The following is a 22,727-nucleotide window of genomic DNA, read 5'->3' on the forward strand; positions in this document are numbered from 1 at the left end:
TAATACTGGGATAAAAATCAAAACAAGAAAGGTATTTTGTACCTAGATATTACAACACTAGACTTCTATAACACCTTTAAAGGGATCTTTAAACCTCATTGGTCCATAGTGATTGACAGCATGGTAAAAAGGATGTAAGTGGTGGCCAAAAGCCTGGTTGGTAGTTGGTATTTGTACCATCTGGTGAGGGAGGTCTCTCAAGGTTCTCCACCTTAGGTGGCCTGGAGAGCAGTGCCTCCTTCCATGTGTTACCTAGAAATACAAGACCAGACTGAGGTGGAAGGTCACTAAAACAGCCTTATGGCTCAGTTTTTCCATCTGTAAAATGGAGATAATGCTTTCTTCTTTGAGTGCTGTCCCTGTGAATGCTCTACTTCAGGTGTCGGTGCATCCCGGGGCCGTTAATCAGACATTTTGAGTAGAAGTGCCCGTTTGGGACACACTTGTGCAGTAGTCATCTTGAGACACAGTTGGCGTCTCATCTAGTGAGCACATGACGTCACAGAGGAGAAGATACCACCCTACCCCGCGATCAGGACCCCTGACCTCTCTGCCACCTCACCGTCAGGGACCACCTAAATGGAGACACTACTCTATTCTCTCCTGCTCCTCAAAAGATTGTGCTTCAGGCTAAGATCTGGATACCGAGAAGGATGGGGAGTGTCTAGGTCTTTCCCTCTGAGTACTCTCCCTCTGGGAAACTGTTGTGTAAAAGCAACTCATGAATCCCAGCAAGGTCATTGCATGGGCATAGGCCTGGGGGGCCATCCATGGGTGCCCATACCAAGGCCCAGAATCACACCTGGTCTCCTGGTATCTAGTACGCGTGTGCAGTTCGCACTGTGTAGTCCATGATATGAGGGGGGGGGTATGCAATATCACTGAATACAGAACTTCATCGACATCTTTGTCTTCACTTGAGAAGGAGCGAGCAGTCCCAGATGGTGATGGTGAACAATGTGGTACCGGTTACACTGTGCAAGGACAGGTGCGTATCGCTGGGAGCTCAGTGCAAAGCAGGGGTGATTCCAGAGTCTCAGAAATGAGCAGGTCTTTTGGGAATCTAAATTCCTGTATTACCGGCATCAACAACATCGGTATCAGGGACGGTATTTGCGTCGGTACCATGGGAAGCATGTGCATCAATGCCCATACTGTTGGTGCTGATGGTGTCGAGATGACTATGTGCTCTGTCGATTGTGAGGTAGGTGAAGGCCAAGTTCTTGTCAGTGCCGAAGCACTTGGTACTGTGTGTTTAGGTGGTGTCCTCTGTGCCGTCTTTGAGGTTCTGGGCTTCTCTTTGCCTCTATTGCCTGACAGTGCAGTCTTGTCCAGTCCGGTCCTCTTGGGGTCCTTGGACTTATCGGCAGTGTTGGTACTGGAGGTCCCAGGGAGTCAAAGATACTGTGTTTATACCTGACAGCATGGAGGCTACTGACCTTGTCAGGGAACTCTTTCTGGGATAGCTCCTTGGTAGGCAAACTTGGGGCCCTTTTCTTACTCTCTTTGTGAGAGTCTGCTGCCTTTCTCTTCATGGATAGTGGAGAGTGTGAGGTGGCAGATGTCGGTACTGTCGGTGATCGCTGCTCTGGAGAGATGCCAGGACTGGAGTCTGAGGCTAGCCGCAGCAAACTCTCCATCATTAAAAGTTTCAGCTTCAATTCACAGGCTTTTCAGGCCTGAGTTTTGAGCCTGAGACACTGTGTGCATTTTTGTGGGAAGCGCACTTCTCCCAAGCAACGAATGCATTGGGAGTGCCCGTTGCTCATGGGGATGCCTCTCGGCAAGAGAGGCACCTTTTCAACCCAGGGTATCCTGGCATAACCCCCATGTAGGGATAACTCCTGTGAAGGAAAGAATTTAGGGAAATACCAATCTGAACTAAAGGGTAACGAGGAGGAAGAAAAACAATTTAACAAGGAGAAAAAGGGAAAGAAAATGGAAGCAACTATTAACTATCTAAATTTTAAAGAAAAAACATATCATTATAAAAAGCACTAAAGGCACTAGAACGGGCTCTGCAAAGACTCTGTCTCTGGACAAGGGCGGTTGCAAAAGAATGGATGACGGTTAGATTACACAGCCCTATATAGTTGCTGCTCACAACGTGAGACCAGGGGAGAATGGGCTCATGTGCAGTCCAACAGGCACTGCTACCAAAAATCGCAGATCCTAGGTACAGGGACGCATACACACCTAAGGTGAAGCACCCACAGGGACACTACTCGAAGAAGAATCTATTTTTTCATGTTTAACTGCCATCTCAAATTTAAGACCTATTAAAACAGGTTTAAGATTTTCTATTAAAACTTCTCCCTTCTCGGACTTAACTGACAACCTTACAATACTTCCAAAATCTATATTCTCTCTCCTCCTCTTCATGTATCCAATCCCTGTAATTCATGTTATTTCTTCCTCTTTAATATTTCCAAATCTGTCCTTTTCTCTTTGTGACCATTGATCAAAACATGTCTACACCAGATCATCCTCTTACCTTGATTCTGATAACTTTCCATTATCTTTTACCATTCCAATATACTACTACTGTTAGTTTTCTCACACACCATTTGACTACCACATTTTATTCTTAAGAACATAAGAATGATCATACTGGGTCAGACCAATGGTCCATTTAGCCCAGTATCCTGTCTTCCAATAGTAGCCAATGCCAGATGCTTCAGAGGGATTGAACAGGATATATTTATATCAAGTGATCCATCCCCTGTCATCCACTCCCAGCTTCTGGCAGTTAGAGGCTGAGGAGATCCAGAGCATGGGATTGCATCCCAATAGCCATTGATGGACCTGTCCTCCATGAACTTATCTAATTCTCTTTTGAACCCAGTTATAGTTTTAGCCTTCACAACATCCCCTGGCAATGAGTTCCACTGGTTGACTTTAATTGTGTGAAGTAGTACTTCCTTTGTTTGTTTTAAACCTGCAGCCTATTAATTCCTCCATCCTTCCCATCTCTTGCTGTAAAAAATTAAAGCTCCTTCTCATCACCTAGAAGGGTTCACACAATCTTTCTTCCACGTACATCTTTGCTCTCATTTCTTCTTATCCCCTCAATTTCCTATGCTTTCTTCCTCTTCCCCTTCACTCCCTCCCCCGACCGCTTATCTTCCTCCTTCCTTCGTCTCCTTTTTCCATCCTCAGATCTCTGCCTTCTAGACTGCCACCAACTACCCCTGAACAACCTCCTTGGCTTCCTCTGAGAAGCTCCCTCTCTGCCCCTCTTCAAATAAATCCAGCTCTCCTATATCTTGTGCTTATCTGATCTTACTAAGACTAATCTCTTCAAGATGGTGAGAGTATTTATGTTCTGTAAAACTTTTACAGCACCAAGAAACAATTTTATTTTAATATAGATTTTTGCTATTTAATTTCTTAAACGTGGTGCTAAATATTGTGTGTGGCACCACCCATTAATGTAACAAGGATGAATAAAAGGTTCACATTTTATACTACTTTATAAATACCACCTTAGGAAAGTCCAATAAAAATAAAATAAAAAAAGGATAATGAAATTATAAAGTATTTAAATGAGGGTTTCATAAGCCAAATTTTCATTTATTTTCTTGGGAATTAGATCAACGTGTTTTCTCAAATCCTTAGATACTTGGAGGTTTCTATTTTCTAACCCAAATTTATTAAATAATGACTACTAGGTTAGTGTCATTCCACTATTTAATTATGGAATGGAAAGAATGAGGAACACTTCAAAGTTCTTGCTACATTTATCTTGGGTTTACTATTTAAATTCCACTATCCCATATATTTACTAGAGGAGCATATTTAGCTTGAAGGTATCAGTTAACTGCTACTCCATCTCCATAAAACTATAGATTCAGTATCTGTTTTTTGGAATGGCAAAATATTACAGATTTCTCCAGTACAGAAGTTATAAAGAGGGGAAGGTGGGAATAGAAGGAATAAATGCATTTACTCATCAAACCTGTATTATTTCGTTACTGTACTGAGACACGCGATTGTAAGGACTAAGCAGTCTTGTGAAGACCAGCGCTCATCTTAATAGTTAAAGTGGAGGTTTCAGTAAAATTTGTAGGATTCTAAAGGGCCACATTCTAAAGTGGCTGCTTTCTCAGAGTTTCATCATATCTTCAGGTGTGTCTCTTTTTCTGTTTTATCTGACAGTTTATGCTTGGGGAAACCATGTAGATGTCTTCACTTAAATGGAGTGAGGAAAAGAACTGTACATTTTCCCTACTCTTATAGGCTACTCTCATTTCATGTCTTAGGGGGATATCAGAGGGACAAACCAACATAGCTCTATAAATTTATATTGTGCCTCTCTGATCTACTATAATTATTTGAATAAGTCAAATTAAATGGATAAAGGAGAATCAGAAGACATAATTTGGTAAAATCCTTTTGAAAGTTCATATTAAGTCCCTCACAGAAGGCTACTATGGAAACTATGTAGTCACCGAATGAGAGACGATGTTCTGTTCTTTGTAAGAAACTAGTCAAGAGAGAGAAAACAGAAAATAGGAATAAATCATTAATTTTCAATGTGTAAAGGGAGTCTGTCCAAAGGAATCTTTTTCGGACTAATGGAATTTCATACCATTATTAAATGACCTGAAAATAGTGAGAACAGTATTGTGGCAAACTCTGAAGATAAGTTATGTACACTAATCAACACTACAGAAGAACATGAGGAACTTAACAAGGTCCTAACAATGGCCTGGATGACCCCATCATGCCTGATTCTGACACAGAGGAGACTCTCCACGTTTGCACCTCCCCCACCTAGGTGTAAGGGGAGGAGGAAGAGATATTTGGTAATTGGAAGCAGATCAGTAGCTCATTCCACTGAGAAGGGCTCCAACATCACCACCTCTAAATGGAACATTTGAGGAGGACCTCTAAAAGGAATCCTATCATAGTGGTCCTCCCCTATAGCCTCCTTCTGTGGATGAGGAGGATACTGGGCAAGCCAATGACAGATAAAAATTCAGCTAAGATAACTCCAAGGTAACGCAAACTGAAAAGAACAATTTGAGATAATCATGCACACTGACTGGCTCTAAATTAACTGAATCCACTCAGGAAAGACTGAGTCTTCATTGTGTATAACTAAAGAAACATAGCTGTTCATTATGCAGTGGTGGCAAAAAAAACAAATTATGTTAGGTTTTATTAAGAAAGGGAGAATATAAGAAAGAACAATATAATGTCTTTATATAAATTGGCTGTACATCCTGATCTGTAATACTGCATTCAATTCTAGTCAGCAAAAATATAATTCAATTAAAAAAGGGATAGAGCAGAAATAGAGAAGGTTCACAGAACAGCAACAATGATGATTAGAGGCATGGAAAGATTTCCTTGTGTGAACAAGAAGGTCTATGTAGTTTAGACAGGAAATCAACAGGTGAGCTGAGTCAGGTATATAAAATCCTTAATGGTATACAGGTCAATCATGTGCTCCTATTTACTCTCATAATAAGAAAGTGGACATCCAGTGATATTAACTCAAAGCATAACTACCTTGTGGGATTCATTGGTGCAAGATATGGCTAAAAGAGAGCTTTGTAGGATTCAATAAAGAAACAGATATTCACAGATATAAACAATGTCATTTGCAGGAAGACTACATACGGCAGATAGTTATAAGAGATCTAAAACCTCATTCCTCAGGGTATGAACCAACCATTAATTGCCGTGGGTCATGAAGAAACTTCTATGGAATTATTAGTGCATAATTGTTCCTTATAGGATTTTTTGTTTATTAAACTACACCTTCCTCTGAAGCATTTAGTACTGGCCACAGTTAGACAGACAGATACTGTAGATGTGGGCCACTGACCTGATCTAGTATGACTAGTAGCAGTACTAGTAGTAGTACCAATGCTTTCTATACAACTGTCCATGGTTTTGTGTTCATACATAGCAAAGTGAAAAAAAATAAAAATGGGTATTTCTCCTGCCCAAGGCAGGCTAGCGAGGAACAGACTGCACTTTCCATTCAAATATAATGGAATTTGCCTCCATCTGCACACTGCCTGTTAGAGGAGGAGTTAACATGGTACCAGCTGCAATGAAGCTGCTCACCCCTTTATTTCAACTGGACGTAGAAGCCATTGTCTTATTCCAGCAGATTGAATTCCAGGCTCATTGCTGCACAAGTTAGCAGATACACACCTAGGAATCAACAAGGAAAAATTCAGATGGAAATAATAATTTGGCAAATAGCTTATCAGCTGGAAACAAATCTTTTTCCCCCCAGAAAACAGAGTAATAAAAACAAGGGTTATAAAAAAAAATGTAATGGTAAGATGTTTTTTCTACCATTTCTATTTTGGGGGGAAAAAAGGATGTATTAAAAAAAAGAATAAACTGCCCAGTCTTTATTGTTGACTTGCCCTGATCTTACGACCTCCAATGTTGCTTTTGTTAGTGCTTGCAAAGGAAAGGAAATATTGTGACTGCTGATCATCTTTCCATTGTACGTGGAACCTTTGTATTTTACTCTCTGGATAAACATCCATTTGCTTGGGCAACACAAGGCAAATTCCAAAATAAATCTAGTGATGGCAAATCAGAACAACTGTGTACTGTCTTAAAAGAAGCTCTTCCATATCAAATCAAACACAGAGCCAAGAACTATTAATCAGCTTTTTTGATATCCTTCTTAATTGTACTCTCTCAAAATAAGTTCAACAATTATTAGTGAAAAAAATAAGTGACCTACTACATGAAAAAATATGCAGAATGTAATGTTGGGAATTATTCATCCCATATGCAGAAAGCTGGTAGGTTGTATTGTAGGTTTACAAAGCAGTTTAAAAAGACTTCTTTAAATTATCACTTAATATTGAATTATGTTTGACATATTAAAACTAGCACTTAATGAGTGCTGATGCAGAAATTATGAAAATGTACTCAGAAAATATGGTTCCTGAAAACACTATTGAAAAATGGCAGTTAACCCAGAGCAAAGTTTATGGTCAATGAAACTATCTCAGGGGAATGGTCAAGATACTAACGCCATACAGAGGTCAAATGGTGAAACAACAACAACTAAAGAGTGGTGATTCTTTAATACACAGTTGTGATTTAAAATAAAACTACGTATTCACTTATTCAAGACTCCATATTTCTAATCATAAAGCAATTTTTTTAAAATTTAGCTACAATGAAAAAAAGAAAAACCCCAAATCCAAATTTTGGAAACTGAACTGGAAATGGTTGGATTTGAGATCTAGAACTTCAGTTGTGTTCAGTGTAGAACCAGTACCTCAAATGGCCAGTTTTTATTCCTGGGATAAACTATAATGAGGACACAGTGGTTCATAGTACTTTCTCCCTTTATCCACCAAAGCCCCACCTCCCCCAAGAAGCTGGACATCCCTAGTTTTCTGCAACTCCCCACTGTTATCTTTGTGGAGGGAGATCTGTGGCCTCAGTACCACAATTGCAGGCCGTATATCTGGGGACCACTACATTAGCTTTATGAATGTTATCGGTACGTTATATGTATTGTAGTGGGCTAGGGATTGTATTCTACTCTATGGGGGAGGGTTAACATTGCTCCTCTAGGAATTAAAAATAGTCCCTTGACCCTCCCTCATGTAAGATACCAAGTATGAGCAGGGAAAGGTGCTTACGGAGGACAAGACCCAGGTGGAAGGGTGTTACTGAAGTGTGGAGACTGGATAGGAAAAGATGCTGTGGGAGGAAATTGTGTTAGTTTGAATGGGAGGGAATCACATGAGGTTGTGGTTGTGCAGTCCTCCCCATGAAGATACTTGAGGCCTTAGCAGACCACTATGTTTTCCTGTAGAAGACATCAGAGGAGACTGGAGTGCCACAGGAAATCATGGGGCCTCCATAGGTTGGGACAGTGTGAAGCCTGGGCTTGAGTCTAATATTGCTGAGGTTTTTTAAAATTAATTTTATTCCTTGTGTACTCCTACAAATAGGGCAAGATTTAAAGAGGGAAGGTATGAGCACTCATATATCACAGATTTAGATGCTGATAAGAAAATTAAAGGAACCAAAGGACATAAAGAGAAGAAATTCTTTAATTGCCTAAATACCAATGCTAGGATGCTGGTAACATAAGGAATTGCTCATTTTTTGGGCATAAATTCAGTCTAGTTGGTATTACTGAAACCTGGTGAGACGATTCACATGATTAGAATGTTAAAATCAATGGTTACACCCTATTTAAGAAGGATAAAGGGGAGAGGGAGTGGCACGCTATGTCAAAATGCCATTACCTGTTTCTGAATCACTGACAACTTGGAAGAAAATGATCTTGAATATTTATGGATCAATGTCCTAACAGATAAAGCACAAGATGGGGTATTAGTTGGTGTCTGCTACAGACCAGCAAAACATAGCAGGGAACAGGATGACCAGCTCCTTACACACTTATCTATAAAATATAGGGAAAAATGCTACATGATCATGGAGGACTTTAATTTGAGTGACATATTCTGGATGTCTCATGCTGCAGCAATAAAATATTCTTGGATTTCTAAACAGTATAGATGACAATTTCCTAACTCAAGAAGTGTTGCATCCAACATAGGGGAACTCTATACAAGACCTCATCTTAACATATAAAAAGGACCTGGTCACAAAATTAAAAATTAATGGTAGCTAAATACAAGTGATCATGACTTGATTATTCTGTTTGCACACTAAATATGTAAAGTCCAGACCAGTAATATATATACGTGGTACTTTAAAAGGGCCAGTTTCACAAAACTTAACACACTTATGAGCCAAGTCAGGTGGAAAGAGGAATTTAATCAGAGAAGTGTGAATTATAATTGGGAATCATTAAAAACACCGTACTATATCCCCAAAATCTCACAATTGAGGAAGAATGCCATATTGGTTAAAAAAAAAATCTACCTGGTTTAGAGAGGAAGTGAAGGCAAATATAAACAAATGGAAAAAAGGAGAAGTTGATAGTAGTTAATATAAATCAGAAACTAGGAATGGTAGAATATGGATAAGGAAAGCAAAGGGATACAAGGAGATATCTATGATCGGAAGAGTTAAGGACAGTATGGAGTTTTCTAAAAGTGTATTAGCAACAACAGGAATCCTAAAAATAGCATTGACCCATTACTAGATGAAAATGGTAGATTTATCAGTAGTAATGCAGAAAAGGCAGAGGTGTTCAATAAATATTTTTGTTCTGTATGTAGGTGAAAAAAAAAGATGAGGGAGTTATATCATATGATAACATTCTTTCCATTCCGCTAGTATCTCAGGAGGATGTTAAACAGCAGCTACTGAAGTTAGACATTTTTAAATCAGCAGGCTTGTATCCAAGAGTTTTAAAAGAGCTGGTTGAGGAGCTCACTGGACCATTAATGTTGATTTTCAATAAGTATTGGAACACTGGGGACGTTCCAGAATACTGGAAGAAAGCTAATGTTGTTCCAATATTTTAAAAGACTAAACAGGATTACCCATGTAATTATAGACCTCTCAGCCTGACACTGATCCAGGGCAAGATAATGGAGCAGCTGATATGTGTCTTGATTAATAAAGAATTAAAGAAGGGTAATCAATGCAAATTAACATGGATTTATGGAAAATAGATCCTGTCAAACTAACTTGGTACCTTTTTTTTGGATGATACTACAAATTTGGTTGATAAATGTGTGTTGAAGTCATGTACTTAGAATTCTGTAATGCATTTGTCTTGGTACTAACATGACATTTTGATTAAGAAACTAGAATGACATAAAATTAACATGGCACATATTAAATGGATTAAAAGCTGGCTAGCTGATAGGTCACAAAAATGCAACTTTAAATGGGAAATCATCATCAAGCAGGTGTGTTTCTCATGGGGTCCTGCAGGGATTGGTTTTTGGCCCTATGCTATTTAACACTTTTATCAGTGATCTGGAAGAAAACAAAATCACCACCAATAAAGTTTGCAGATGACACAAAAATTAGAGGAGTGATAAATAATGAAGAGGACAGGTCACTGATGCAGAGTGATCCGGATCGCTTGGTAAACTAGGCGCAAGCAAACAATGTGCATTTTAATACAGATAAAAATAAATGTATACAACTAGGAACAAAGAATGTAGGCCATACTTACAGGAGGGGGATTCTATCCTGGGAAGCTGCAACTCTGAAAAAGAATTGGGGATCCTGGTGGACAATCACCATAACATGAGCTTCCAGTGAGATATTGTGGCCAAAAGGATTAATGCGATCCTCAGCTGCACGAACAGGGGAATCTTGAGCAGAGGTAGAGAGGTTATTTTACCTCATATATGGCACTGGTGAGACTGCTGCTGGAATAATGTATCCAGTTCTGGTGTCCACAATTCAAAAAGGATGTTGATAAACTGGAAAGGGTTCAGAGAGCCATGAGAATTATTAAAGGATTAGAAAATATGTGGTATAGTGATAGACTCAAGGAGCTCAATCTATTTAGCTTAACAAAAGAGAAGGTTAAGGGGGTGACTTCATTAGTCCGTTAAGTACCTACAAGGGGAACAAACATGTGATAATGGGTTCTTAAATCTAGTTGGGAAAAGTATCACACAATCCAATGGCCAGAAGTTGAAGCTAGACAAATTCAGACTGGAAATAAGACATTTTTTTTAAAAACAGTGACAGTGATTTACCATTACAAATTTACAAGGGTCATGGTGGATTCTTTATCACTGACAATTTTTAAAACAAGATTGGATTTTTTCTAATACCTGTGCTCTAAGACGGCAGTTCTCAGTCAGGGGTCTGAGGCCCATTGGGGGGCCATGAACAGATTTCAGAGGGTCTGCCAAGCAGGGTCAGTGTTAGACTCTCTGGGGCCCAGGGTAGAAAGTCAAAGCCCCATTGTGCAGGGCTGAACCTTGCCACCCACAGCTCAAGCCAAAGCCTAGCAATTTAGCTTTGTGGGGGCCCTGTGACATGGGGCTCTGGGCAATTGGCCTGCTTGCTACCCGCTAATGCTGGCCCTGTTTTTTATATGCAGAAAACCATATTAACCATGGAACCAATGAAACTTGCCTAAATTTAACCAATGAAAGCCAAAATGGAGACCATTTTAGCTTGATATGGTCAGAGAGAGTACAATAACTTGGCAAGTGTAAAATACTCCATATCCCTATAGGTTAGGAAGTCAAAATCAAAGTTAGTTTGCTTTTGTCACATAAAAAAGACAAAGCTCCATTGAGGTTTTGCTAAAAAGCAAAACAAGGTAACCTGGGCCCAAGGGCCCAATTCTATAAAAGAAAGCACACAAAATAATACCCTAGCATCTTAACTGAAGCATTTACATTGCACACTCATTCTCACAATGCCTACTTTATGTATTAAAAACACAAAGACCTGTGCATACCTTAACAGATGCATACATTAAAGATATTGTTTAAATCAATGAACTTACTAATGCAATAATACAGCAACATAGTGTACAAGAGTGTACTGTGTTACAGGGACTCACTCATTCCACTGCGGTTGAAGTGATTACTTGTCTCTGACTTACCTAAACACTACTGAGCATATACTACAGTTGTTCTGTGTTTGTTATTTATAGGATAGCCAATAATATGATGAACATCCGATGAAGTGAGCTGTAGCTCACGAAAGCTTATGCTCAAATAAATTGGTTAGTCTCTAAGGTGCCACAAGCACTCCTTTCTTTTTTCCAATAATATTATAATCTTTGTTTGGAGGATATTCATATGTGTCTATGGGATTCCCAGAGCATCAGCTTGCAAAAAGAGCTTGTCTACACAGGGAAATGGACTAGCATATCTACAGCAGAAGAATGATTCCACTATGCTGGAGTGACTTTGCAGCATGGCCATTCTATTCCCGAGTGTCACTTTTATTCCAGAATAGTATGCCCACACAGGGGAGTTATAACACCATAGCTGTAGCAGAGTAATTGTTCCATTATAGCTGAAATTATTCCACTATAGCTAGTCCATTTTCCCATGTAGACAAGCCCTAAGAAAGTCACTGATATGATTTTCCATTACAGTAAGAGGAAAATTTGATTTTATGTAACTTTTCTCTTGATTGCTTTGTGATCCAATCAAGCCTCTACCCCACACAGACATGAAAAAGAGTGTAAGGCAAAGTTAAGGTTTGAGTGCATCTTACCTTTCAAGAATGTTAAGTTGGAAATCCAAGAAACATAGAGTTAAGCTTGGATTTCTCAAGCAAGGCACCCAAACTTTGCCCATGAGGAGACAAAAGCTTATCATCATCATTTCTTTGCATGTGGAGTGTTAAAGATATGCATTACATAACACTGGTTTTATGTTTCATAGACACATCTCTACTGTTACTACATTAATCTTTGCTTTTTTCATGTAATAATATAATGTAATAATCTGGGCATGCTAAATCAGCATATGGATCATTTTGTGTCTAGTGACACTTGGAAAATTGGATGCCACATGCCATCATAGAGATTGAGCCTATAAAGTGTTATGTGCCCTCAGCATTTGACAGGATTAGGTCCTTAATGATGAGTGAGTAAACGCTGCCTTCAATATACAGTTTGTCAAACCAGGAATTTGAAAAATTATTTTATATGTGCTACTTATGACTAACAATGTTGTGAACTGGCACAACCATTGTATGATTAAATGAACCTGTTTTTACGGTCACTGTGAAAATGAAACTTTAGTATGGATGGATAAGGAAGTACAAGTTTTTAATTTTCTAAATGCATCACTATGAAAGCAAATTTAAACAAGTTAGGATGCCTCATTTAAGAAGCACAACCTAACTCTGCATTTCCTTTTTTTGTTTTTACATTAGCATTCTTGAGGTAACATTCACTTAACCCAAATATATATGCCTGCAATCTCCATTTCACCTTAAAAGGTTCTGGGTTTTTAAAAAGAAACCTTAGGCTAGCTGGAGGAAGGTTCCTTTTTCCTATGAACTGAAGGGGGTCCAAAGATTGGAAGATATCCTGGAGGTCTCGAGTGAATGCTACCTGGGGCTGCTGGCTACAAAGTCTCCAAATAACCAGTGTCCTCTTTACCAGATGGGAGTGGGAAGTCCTGTAACTCTACAAGGGTACTCAGAATCAGGGATCCTCTCCTACAGGACACAACAGTTCCCTTCCTCTCAGCTTCCTATTGTACACAGGATTTGGGCTGTCCTCCTAAATCCTGCAGGAATGGTGGTGAGGAATAAAGCGGATTGGAAGGAGACCTGAAGTTCAGAAGAAGTGGAGTAGGAGGGGGAATCTCCTTATCCCTCCTTTTGCTCTCAAGGCCCCATGAAGGGGATCTCGGCATTTCCTCACTAGTCTCCAGGACCCATTTAGGGATTTCTGGTAAATGAAGATTCGCTCACCTGCTCATGCCAGCTTCCTTACATCATGAACCTTAGAAAGCTTGTGGCCTCCTGCTAGTGAACCTTGGGATGCTCATCACAGTCCCCTATTCCCACTGGCTTTAGCAGCTTCGCTTGGCCTCCAATTAGCCAAATTATGTTCATATGGGACTAACATAGGCAATGTTTTCTGAATAGGCAGTTATTCAGTATTTTATTTTAGCCTCATAATTCAGTGTGGCCCATACACTATTTACTGCACTTCATCCAAAGCCAGCACAGAATAAAGAATTATTAATTTCTTAAGGCTTTTTCTGTGGTGCTCTCAATGTAACACCTTAGTTCTTTACAAACATTAATGAATTTATCTTCACAATATCCCTGTGAGATTAGATATTATCCTCATTTTAGATGTGATGAACTAAGGGACAGAGACCAATGACAAAAATGTCAGACGTGTCTACTAATTTTGGGTGCCCAACTTGAGACGCCCAAGGCCTGGTTTTTCAAAGTACTTAGTATTTTATAGCAATGAATATGCTCAGACTGGAGCTACCATTCACATCACTTGTAATCATGAGCTCTTCACGCTTCTGCAAATTTGGCCCAAGATGTCTCTTGTTGGGCACCCAGAAAACAAGGCACACCCAATAAGTAGCTAACTGTGAAAACATTGGGTTTAGTGACTTGCCCAGAATCACAGAGGAACTACGTTACAAAGGCAGGGATAGAATCCAATTCTCTAGTGAAGCATTCAATTGTCTTAACCACAAGACCATCCTTTCCTCGTCCTGCAGTCCCCTGCCTTTTCACAGCATACCTTCCAACTTCTGCAATAAATGAAGTAAGGGTGCTAAAGACCATAGCCTCATTCACTACAAAACCTGGATTCTTCTAGAGAGCACAGTCCTTGTGTGCACTAAGTAAGTCAGGAGTCCAGCAGGTTTGGGATGGTTATATCCACAGCACAGTCCTCTGCCACATAAGATAATGGACTAACCAGTTGCAGTAGAAGACGATGTTCTATGTGGACCTGCTACTAGAGGGACATGAGACAAATTTTGTCAGTGGCTTTCACAACTATTTGGTATCTAGCAAAGGAATGTTGAGTCAAAAATAATGGGTTTAATTCCAGTGTGCTATAATGGTTAGAGAATCTTCTGCTCTTGTTCCCCCTAGCCTCTCCCTATCCCCTCCTGCTCCCATCCACCGTGCGTAGCTCTTGGCCCATCCCCACCCCTGCTGCCCCCACACCCAACTCCTATCCCTCTCCCTTATTCCCTTTGCTCTTTTCCCTCTGCCCCCATTAGTTCCTATTCCCCCATTCCCTTTCCCTCTTTTTGTCCTATTGAATCTTGCCCCTGTTGCCCTCTCCTGACTCCTCCTCCTGTTCCCCTCCCCACCAAGTTCTTAGTCTCATTACCAACCCCTCTGCTCTTTACCTCTCCGCATTTCACTAAGGCTGCTTCCTCCTTGCTCTTCTTGCAGTCTGAGCACCAGCAGGAGGAGCACTGACAGGACAGACACTCCGTTCCTGTGCCTGGCACCACAGTGGCATTGGTAACTGGTAGAAGCAATTACAGGGAAAGTCCTGCTCAGCCCATACAGCCCTGGGATGCTGCATGCTCCGTGCAGATGGAATCTTCATGGAATTTAGCTGCCAAACTCTAACAAACTGCTAATCACATGTAAACTTTTTTCAGAGGCTTATAACTCAAATAAATTTAGGCAAGTTTTCACAGGGGCAGCAAAAAATATAATCCTGGCACAAATGCAATCACCCTATCAAATTTCAAGTCTCTGCATCCAGGTCCCTCAAAACAAAGGATGTAAGGTTTTTTAATTGGCAAAATGTATTTTTCCTTAATCGCATTCTCAGAAATGGTTGAACTGTTTTAGCTGGAACTTTCCAAAATAATTCATTTTAAGACAGCCCAAACAGTTTACGTTTGCCGAAGTTAGAAGCAACTGAAAACAGGATTTTATATTGGAGAGTGTCAGGCAACCTTACTATAGGTATTGCTATCTTCATCACTTAGAATATATAAATGAATTTAGTGGTTATGAACTGACTGACCTGGAAACGTAAGTTCTTTAGCTAAACAGGCACAGCATGAGAAGTGCATACATACACACACCTCTTACTCCTCTATATTCTATACACACAGATATTATGTACTTCAGTTCCAACTCCTATTTTAGAATCCCCCGTGTTTCTTATATAGGACATATATTTGAGAGAACAAAAACTAAGCCTGTATTACTGTTTTCCCCACTCTTTAGTCCATTGTTTTTAACTCTAAAGTAAGTAAATGGAGAGAGCCTAGCCCACTGTGACTACCCCCAAAACACACTATATCCTCAAAAAGGGCAGAGAAATAATCCCGAAAGCCCACAAACACAGGTTTAATCTGCTGGCAGTGTAATTCATTTTTATTTTATTCCACTAGAAGTAAATCATCATCTCCCTTTTATTATCAGCAATAGGAACTGCAGAAGAAGGGGAGTTCCACCAGACAGAGCCAGAGAATGCCACTCTAAGGGCTGTATATGACTATTACTTAAGCTGGCAATTCTAACCCCAGTTGTAAAGATCTGCTTTACAAAGCCTGGAATGTAGACCCAACTATTATATATTTTTGATAAAGTATTTTGCTGAGTTATCAGTTGAATATTTACTAAAAGCTTCACCAGTAAGAGACAAATAAGGAATAGCAAGGGTTTTTTTGTTCTTTAATACAGCAGCACAAATAATACATTAATTTAAACATGGCTTATTACTGCTGATGCACACCACTGAATTTTAAGAGTTGGGTTTTTTATAAATTGTTTAGAAAATACACTCTTTAAATCAGGGATACTGAAATTAAGGTTCTGGAGCCACAAGTGGCTTCTTAATACATCTCCTGAGGCTCTTTGAAGTACATGATATTAAAACAGTATGGTTTAATTATTAACCAATCAGAACGCTTTTACTATGTTATTAAATAATTGTAGTTGATAGTCATTTTGCTGTGAGAATAGTTAAATATGTGTGTATAGAAAATGAAACAACGAATTCATGCTACTGTGGCTCTTTTGAGTAATGTTGATCATTAATTTGGCTCCTGAACCACTGAGGTCTGAGTATCACTGCTTTAAATTATGTACTAAGTTGTTGACATACTCTTTCTATTATAACACAGAAATGACACACAGATTATAACAGAACAAGAAAGACTGTCTCCAGAAACAACACTCTGAGACCTAGCTAAACTCTCAACTTGAAAACCCTTCCCTCCCTCCCTCCCTCCCATAAAGTACCCATCAAAGTCCAGGGTTATGTAAAATAAATTTTTGATTATACTTTGCCACTCAGAACTGAAATGAACATTTAGAATAACCAACAACTACTCTTAGTTCACACATTTATTAAACCAAACAGTGGTCCACAAACTTGTTCTGTACATTCAAGGAGGAAGAACACATGTATGCAAAGCAGAAGATCTAGGTTTTATTTCCAGTTCTAACACAGGGTGACCTTGGATACGTCACTTAACTCAGGTTATGTCTACATTAGCACTTTTGTCAGTCAGGGATGTGGGAAAAAAAAACAAAAACACAACCCAACTAACGTAAGTTACCCCGACAGAAGCACCAGTGTGCACAGCACTATGTCGGTGGGAGATGCTCTCCTGCCAACATAGCTACCGCCACTTGTTGGGGATGATTTAATTACACCAACAGGAGAGCTCTCTCCCGTCAGCATAGAGCAGCTACATGGGAGACCTTACACCGACACAGCTGCATCGGTACAGTTGTGCTGCTGTAAGGTCTCTAGTATAGACATAACTCAGTTTCTTCCTCTGTAGAATGGGAATACGGAGGCTATTACTATTTACTTATCTCACAGGATTGTTTTGAGGCTTACTTAGCTAATATTTGACGCTGTCAGATGATGGTTGCCTTGTATTTTCTACCCCCCCACTTTCACTTTCGTTCCGGGCTACCAATGTTCCATGCTTATGACATCAGAATCACTTCCATGATAGTGAAGTGTGACATCAGAAATAATGATACTAGTGAATGAACTGAGTAAAAGGAAAAATTTGATTATGGATGAACATATTTTAGTATTCAGCAATCATGGGAAAAGATATGATGGCTTTTGATGAAGTATTTTGTAATACTTGTCTGGGTGCAACCAAAGCAAAGAGTTAAATCTACAGCTCTGTCTTTAATTTACTGTTCTGAGAACCTTACAACACTTAGAAAAGCAGTGATTTGTATTATGGTAAAACGGTAAAAATGGAGTAAAATAATCCCTTGATAGAGTTATTCTTTTTAACCAGACACACCCCATAAACAAATGAGGTAAAAAGGCACCAGCTACTGCAAGAGATTAATAATATATCTGGAATTTTAAAACTACGCTAAAATAGCTCTAATTGTTTCACTTACTACAATAAAGCACATTAATGTCTTTACCCTGCTGGTGTACAACACTTTTGTAAACTCAGGTGCATAATTTTTGCAGAAATGCCTCTTCAGCCCCAGACTACTAAATACAAATCTCATACGTTTTTGATCCACATCTCTTTGGCACTCAGGACATTAACAGAACAGACAATTCCATGAATGCAGTGGTACTGTGGGTCATTCATACTTGGTTGTTAGTATATGCCATTCAATATAAATCAAATAGTTATGTATGGTAATGCCTTTTAAACCATTTCCAGTTTACTTATACATCAGCTATTAGACCCTTTGAGACTTTATTACAGCATTGCATTTGCAGTGTGGATAAAATAATATATAAAAATTGGTTCTTGCACAGTAGTTTGTTTTTTTCCAAAGAGAAAAAACGCAGCAACAAAAACTAGCAAAAGACACCCAATTTGTAAGAATCTGAAAAATCTGAGATTGAACATGTATTTCTAGCATACCCCAAACTCTTACTGATTTAAGTGGGAGTATAGGGAATACAAGATTGGACCTTGTTTTAAAAATATGGTATTTTTAAACACAGAATGCCTCAAAGGAGTACGCACGCCTCTACAACTATATTTAACATGGAAAATAATACAAACAACAAAAATCTAAAAGTTAAGCCTTTTACTATAAAGAAAATGAATGTAAGCCAACAACTTGTATGCCAAATTGGCCTTTCCAAAGGTGTATCACAATTTCCATGTAACGCACCACACAGAACTCTTAAACTTCCATAAAGCATACAGCAAATGGTAACTGAACTGTTATAGTTCAGCTGAGCACTTAAAGCAAGTGAGTAATAAATAAATAAATATCTCACAGATGAAAGGAGGCAGGTATAATTAACCCCACTTTACAAATGGAGAAACAGGCGAAGTGGCTTGCCCAAGGTCACTCAACAGATCAGTGATAGGAATAGAACTGCAGATCTCCTGAGTTCCACCCTAGTGCTAAATCCTCTACACCACACTGCCAGTGAAGTCAATGAAACTATTCATATGCTTAAATATGTCCTTAAGTGATTTACTAAATTAAGGCTTAAATTAAGAACTTGCCATAAAGTTTACATTTTGACGTTGACATTTGTGCCCTTTATTATAAATCAGGGACAGGGGAATATCTAAAATTGAAAATATTCATGGTGACAGACTAAACTGAAGATATGTTTGGAACCCAAACTGAGCATTGAAATTATCATTTGTAACAAAAAATATAGAAGCACTAATTTAGGTATAGTAAAAACAAAGAGGTTAAACTCAAAAGACACACTGTACTATTTCACCAAATAAATTTGCTTTGTTATTGGTCTCATTTTCAATAATTTAAGACAGTTCATTATAACTTTTGTACTTACTAGTTTATAAATATACAAATTATCTGCAATTTTTGGCAGAGGTATTAAGAAAATGTGTCCACAATATATTTTTATTATCTGCTACCCTGGAGATTGTGGGTTTGGATCAGGAAATTTCTGATGCTCCAGCAGTCATCAGTTTTCTGGCCTGCAATATAATCTGAGAGATTAAAGTATCCTGTATATACAATTAACATTCTTGAAATACATTTTAGGGCTTGTCTACACATACACACTGTATCACTTTGACTATACATGTATAGTCAAAGAGGTACAACACCCCTATGTGGACCCAGTTATGCCAGTACAAAGATGCTTTGTATCAATATACTCATATAAAAGAAAAGGAGTACTTGTGGCACCTTAGAGACTAACCAATGTATTTGAGCATAAGCTTATGCTCAAATAAATTGGTTAGTCTCTAAGGTGCCACAAGTACTCCTTTTCTTTTTGCGAATACAGACTAACACGGCTGTTACTCTGAAACCTATACTCATATAGGTATTGTTTATTTCCAATCCCATATAACTAGGGGTCCAACTAATATAACTCCTTCAAGCTAAAATAAAAACAAACAAACAAAAAAAAAACCCCTAACCGAATCCGGTATACCAGTATAAAAACTGAGTACAGACCAAACATTGGAAATGAAAGCAAGATCATGGACTTTAGAACAAGCAAGCAGTGATAACCAGTGATCAGTGTAACAAGAAATCTTTTTTAAAAAAATAAATAAATCAAGTTTTAAATTGGACATTGTAAATTAGATGAACCTTTTACAATACAGTAAAGTGACCTTCAAAAAACAAAAAAAAAAAAACCCTGTGATTCCCAAATTCTCCAAAGAAGTCTACAAACTAAGCCAAAATGTGTTTCATACTCTTTACACCAGAAAGATATTTGAAGGAACAGACATCATAGTCCAAGTAGGGTCAAGGAAAAAAATTAAAAAATAAATTTTGCCTGGATTGCTCTATTTGGGAAAAATAGTTTATTATGTAGCACAACATTCCTAATTCATAAAGCTATCAAAATAAACCTGGAACCTCACTTTCCCCACTGAAACCACACATCAGTTACACTTCTGTAGATGATTGGGACAAAGAGAGGATATTAATTGAAAGATACATACAAAGCCAAAAACAGCAATTGTATCTCCAAGAGTGTTGGAAATGTTAGCTGCTGGGACACCATTCTACAGATGAAAAATAATCTTAAAAATAAATAATAAATAAAGCAAGACAGGCAGAGAAACACACAGTATATATGTTAACCAGTGAAGGTTTAACTGGTGAGCTCTGGGTGATATCTACTGGTACATGGGATGCACATTTCCAGAAACTCAAGATGTGTGGCTAATTGAGGGAATATTTCAGGATCCTAACAATATCGGTACCCTATTTTATCTAAGTATATGTACTACAATAGTGCCCAAAGGCCCCAGTCAAGTTTTGGGGCCAAATTGTTCTAGGTGCTGTGCAAACATGTAGGAAGTCATGCTCCATGTCTCAAATTGCTTATAATATAAACTGAAACACCGATAACGTAGCAGGTCAGTTTAGCATAGAGCTAATAAGACCAGCCACTGCCTAGCCTAGCTATGAACACAACTTGTAATTTCTGAGTAATTTAAAAGACATCATGCCCAACCACTAGTCAAGATAGCCATCATTAACTGGCTGATTTCTTGTGGGTGTCAAGGCAAAAGTGGAATTCAAGATGGGATGGGAGGAGGGCTGTGAACTATACAGTTGGTATCTTTGTTGTTTATGTGGGGACCTAACAACCCACCCCTGCAGGCCAGGTCTATTGGTGTCAGGCTCAAGTGTTTACACTGTAAGCCCCTTGGGGCAGGGATCCTTGGCAGCTTTTCTAGCCTCTATAGGGAGGAAGCAGCGTGGCCCATGGAGGAGCTCAGACTAGGTGATCTAGGGGTCTAGGGCTCAAACTCTCAGCACCCAACAACCACCGGAGCAGCAGGCCGGTGGGCGCGGCGGGCAGCCCACGGCCCGGCCCCGGCGGGGATGTGGCGGGGGTTAACACTGCGCAGAGGGGCGCTGGCCCGGGCGAGCTCGGCTAGCGCCGACGCGGGCAGCTGCTCTTTCCTCTCACCCGGGGACTGCCGCGGGCCGGGCCGGGCCAGGCCAGGCGAGGCCACAGCGGCAGCGACCGCAGCCACCTCCCACCCTGCGGCGGGGGTGGAGAGCAATGCCCCCGCCCGGCAGCAGCCCGACCCCCGCTCTATCGGAATCTTCGCAAAGGCCCTTTAAATATCCCCCCCTCCCGCCGCCTCCGCCCTCGCGGCACAAACAGCTGTTACCCGTCCCCCTTCCCTCGCACCGCCTCCCTCCCCTTCGGCGGGCGGGCGCGCGCACGCGCCACCTCCCTCGCGCTCCCACAAAGGCAACGGTTAGTCGGCGGCTGTTCCAGAAATTTCCTCGCTCCCCCCTCCCTTCCCCGCGCCTACCCGCCGCCGCCCCTATCCTCCCCCCCCGGAGTTGGGTATAGCGCGGGTGCCCCCCTCCCCGCTGCTCCGTGTGGCGGGCTCTCGCTCCCCCGCCATCCCCGGTCTGCTTGTGTGTCTGGGCCCGGCCGGCTAGCCGCCGGCGACGGGCGCGCCGTGATGGATGGCTGGCTGGGAGCGGGTTTGAGTGACAGCGCTTACCTGGGTGCCAATCTTCGTCACACTGACAAGCGGCTGCAGCAATCGGGACCCGCACCGCCGCGACACGCGTCACCACGCACACACGCACCCGGCCAATCGCCGCCCGCGCCACACTTAACGACAACACGCTGCGCATCACGCCTCATCAATATTCACCAAGAGGGCGGGGCGAGCGGCGGCGCAAAACACGCCCACCACGAAACTCGGCGGAGCGAGTGGGCGAGGTGAGCAGCACGGCTCCTCCTCACGCCGGCGTGCCCCCACACGTCCGTAATGAATACTCATGAGGGGGCGGGGCGAGCACCGTCTCTGTCACGCCCCCTTCCCCGCCTCTTCTGTGTGGTCGGGGTGGGAAGGAGGCGAAACCAACTCCCAAGGGCAGTCCGGGGGGGGTCGGAGATACCAAGTGAAGCGGGGGGGGGGGAGCTGCAGGCATTTGCAGCGGGGCCTGCTACAGCTGCCCCTGATGGTTCTGCCCTGAGCTGGCGCGAGAGGCCGGGCGTTTGGCGCCCCTGCTCTGCCGCCGCCAGGCTCTCAAATGCCCCTGCTGCCAGGGCGCCCCTCCCTCCAGCCTCTGGCAGGTGCGGTGCCCCCAGGCCTCCTTGTGTGTGTGTGGCTTTGCCACCCCCTGTGTCCCAGTCGCTCTCCTGCCCTTTCCCCCACCCCACCAGCCACGCAAGGCCCTAGTGCTCGCCCCGCACACAGCCAGCCTGTTGCCAGGGCCTAGCTGCCCACGCTCAGGGATGCAAATAAAGGCAGGGGGCAAAGGGGAGCAGCCTGGGAATGGGCAGAGCCCATCTCAGCAGCTCTGTTGGTGTTACGCAAATGGGCACTGCTGCACTCCGTTTGCCATAGCCTTCTGCAGAGCCAGGCCGCGTGAAGAGCCTTGGCCAGCTGAGCTGGTGAAACTGGCAGCAGGCT

The 22,727-nt window shown here is 41.1% G+C and overlaps 1 protein-coding gene across 11 annotated transcripts in view; it reads right to left on the reverse strand.

The window, feature by feature from the left end:
- The window catches only part of PKNOX1 (PBX/knotted 1 homeobox 1), a 68,208-nt gene extending 46,305 nt beyond the window's left edge, over positions 1–21,903 (reverse strand). For 4 of the 11 annotated variants that reach the window (XM_073359631.1, XM_073359585.1, XM_073359621.1 and 1 more), the window contains exons 1-4: positions 21,807–21,895; positions 10,106–10,358; positions 8,253–8,313; positions 6,082–6,171 (exon numbers count right to left, since the gene is read on the reverse strand). The gene's annotated coding sequence lies outside the window, so the exon portion shown is untranslated. Of the gene's footprint in view, positions 1–42; positions 1,870–6,081; positions 6,172–8,252; positions 8,314–10,105; positions 10,359–10,718; positions 14,508–19,141; positions 19,526–21,806 lie in introns of those variants that run through there. The other 7 variants (XM_073359520.1, XM_073359536.1, XM_073359526.1 and 4 more) reach the window with 7 other exon arrangements.
- Between the last annotated feature and the right edge of the window lie 824 nt (positions 21,904–22,727).

Source organism: Lepidochelys kempii, chromosome 1 (genome assembly GCF_965140285.1).
Source record: "Lepidochelys kempii isolate rLepKem1 chromosome 1, rLepKem1.hap1, whole genome shotgun sequence".
NCBI classification, from domain to species: domain Eukaryota; kingdom Metazoa; phylum Chordata; order Testudines; family Cheloniidae; genus Lepidochelys; species Lepidochelys kempii.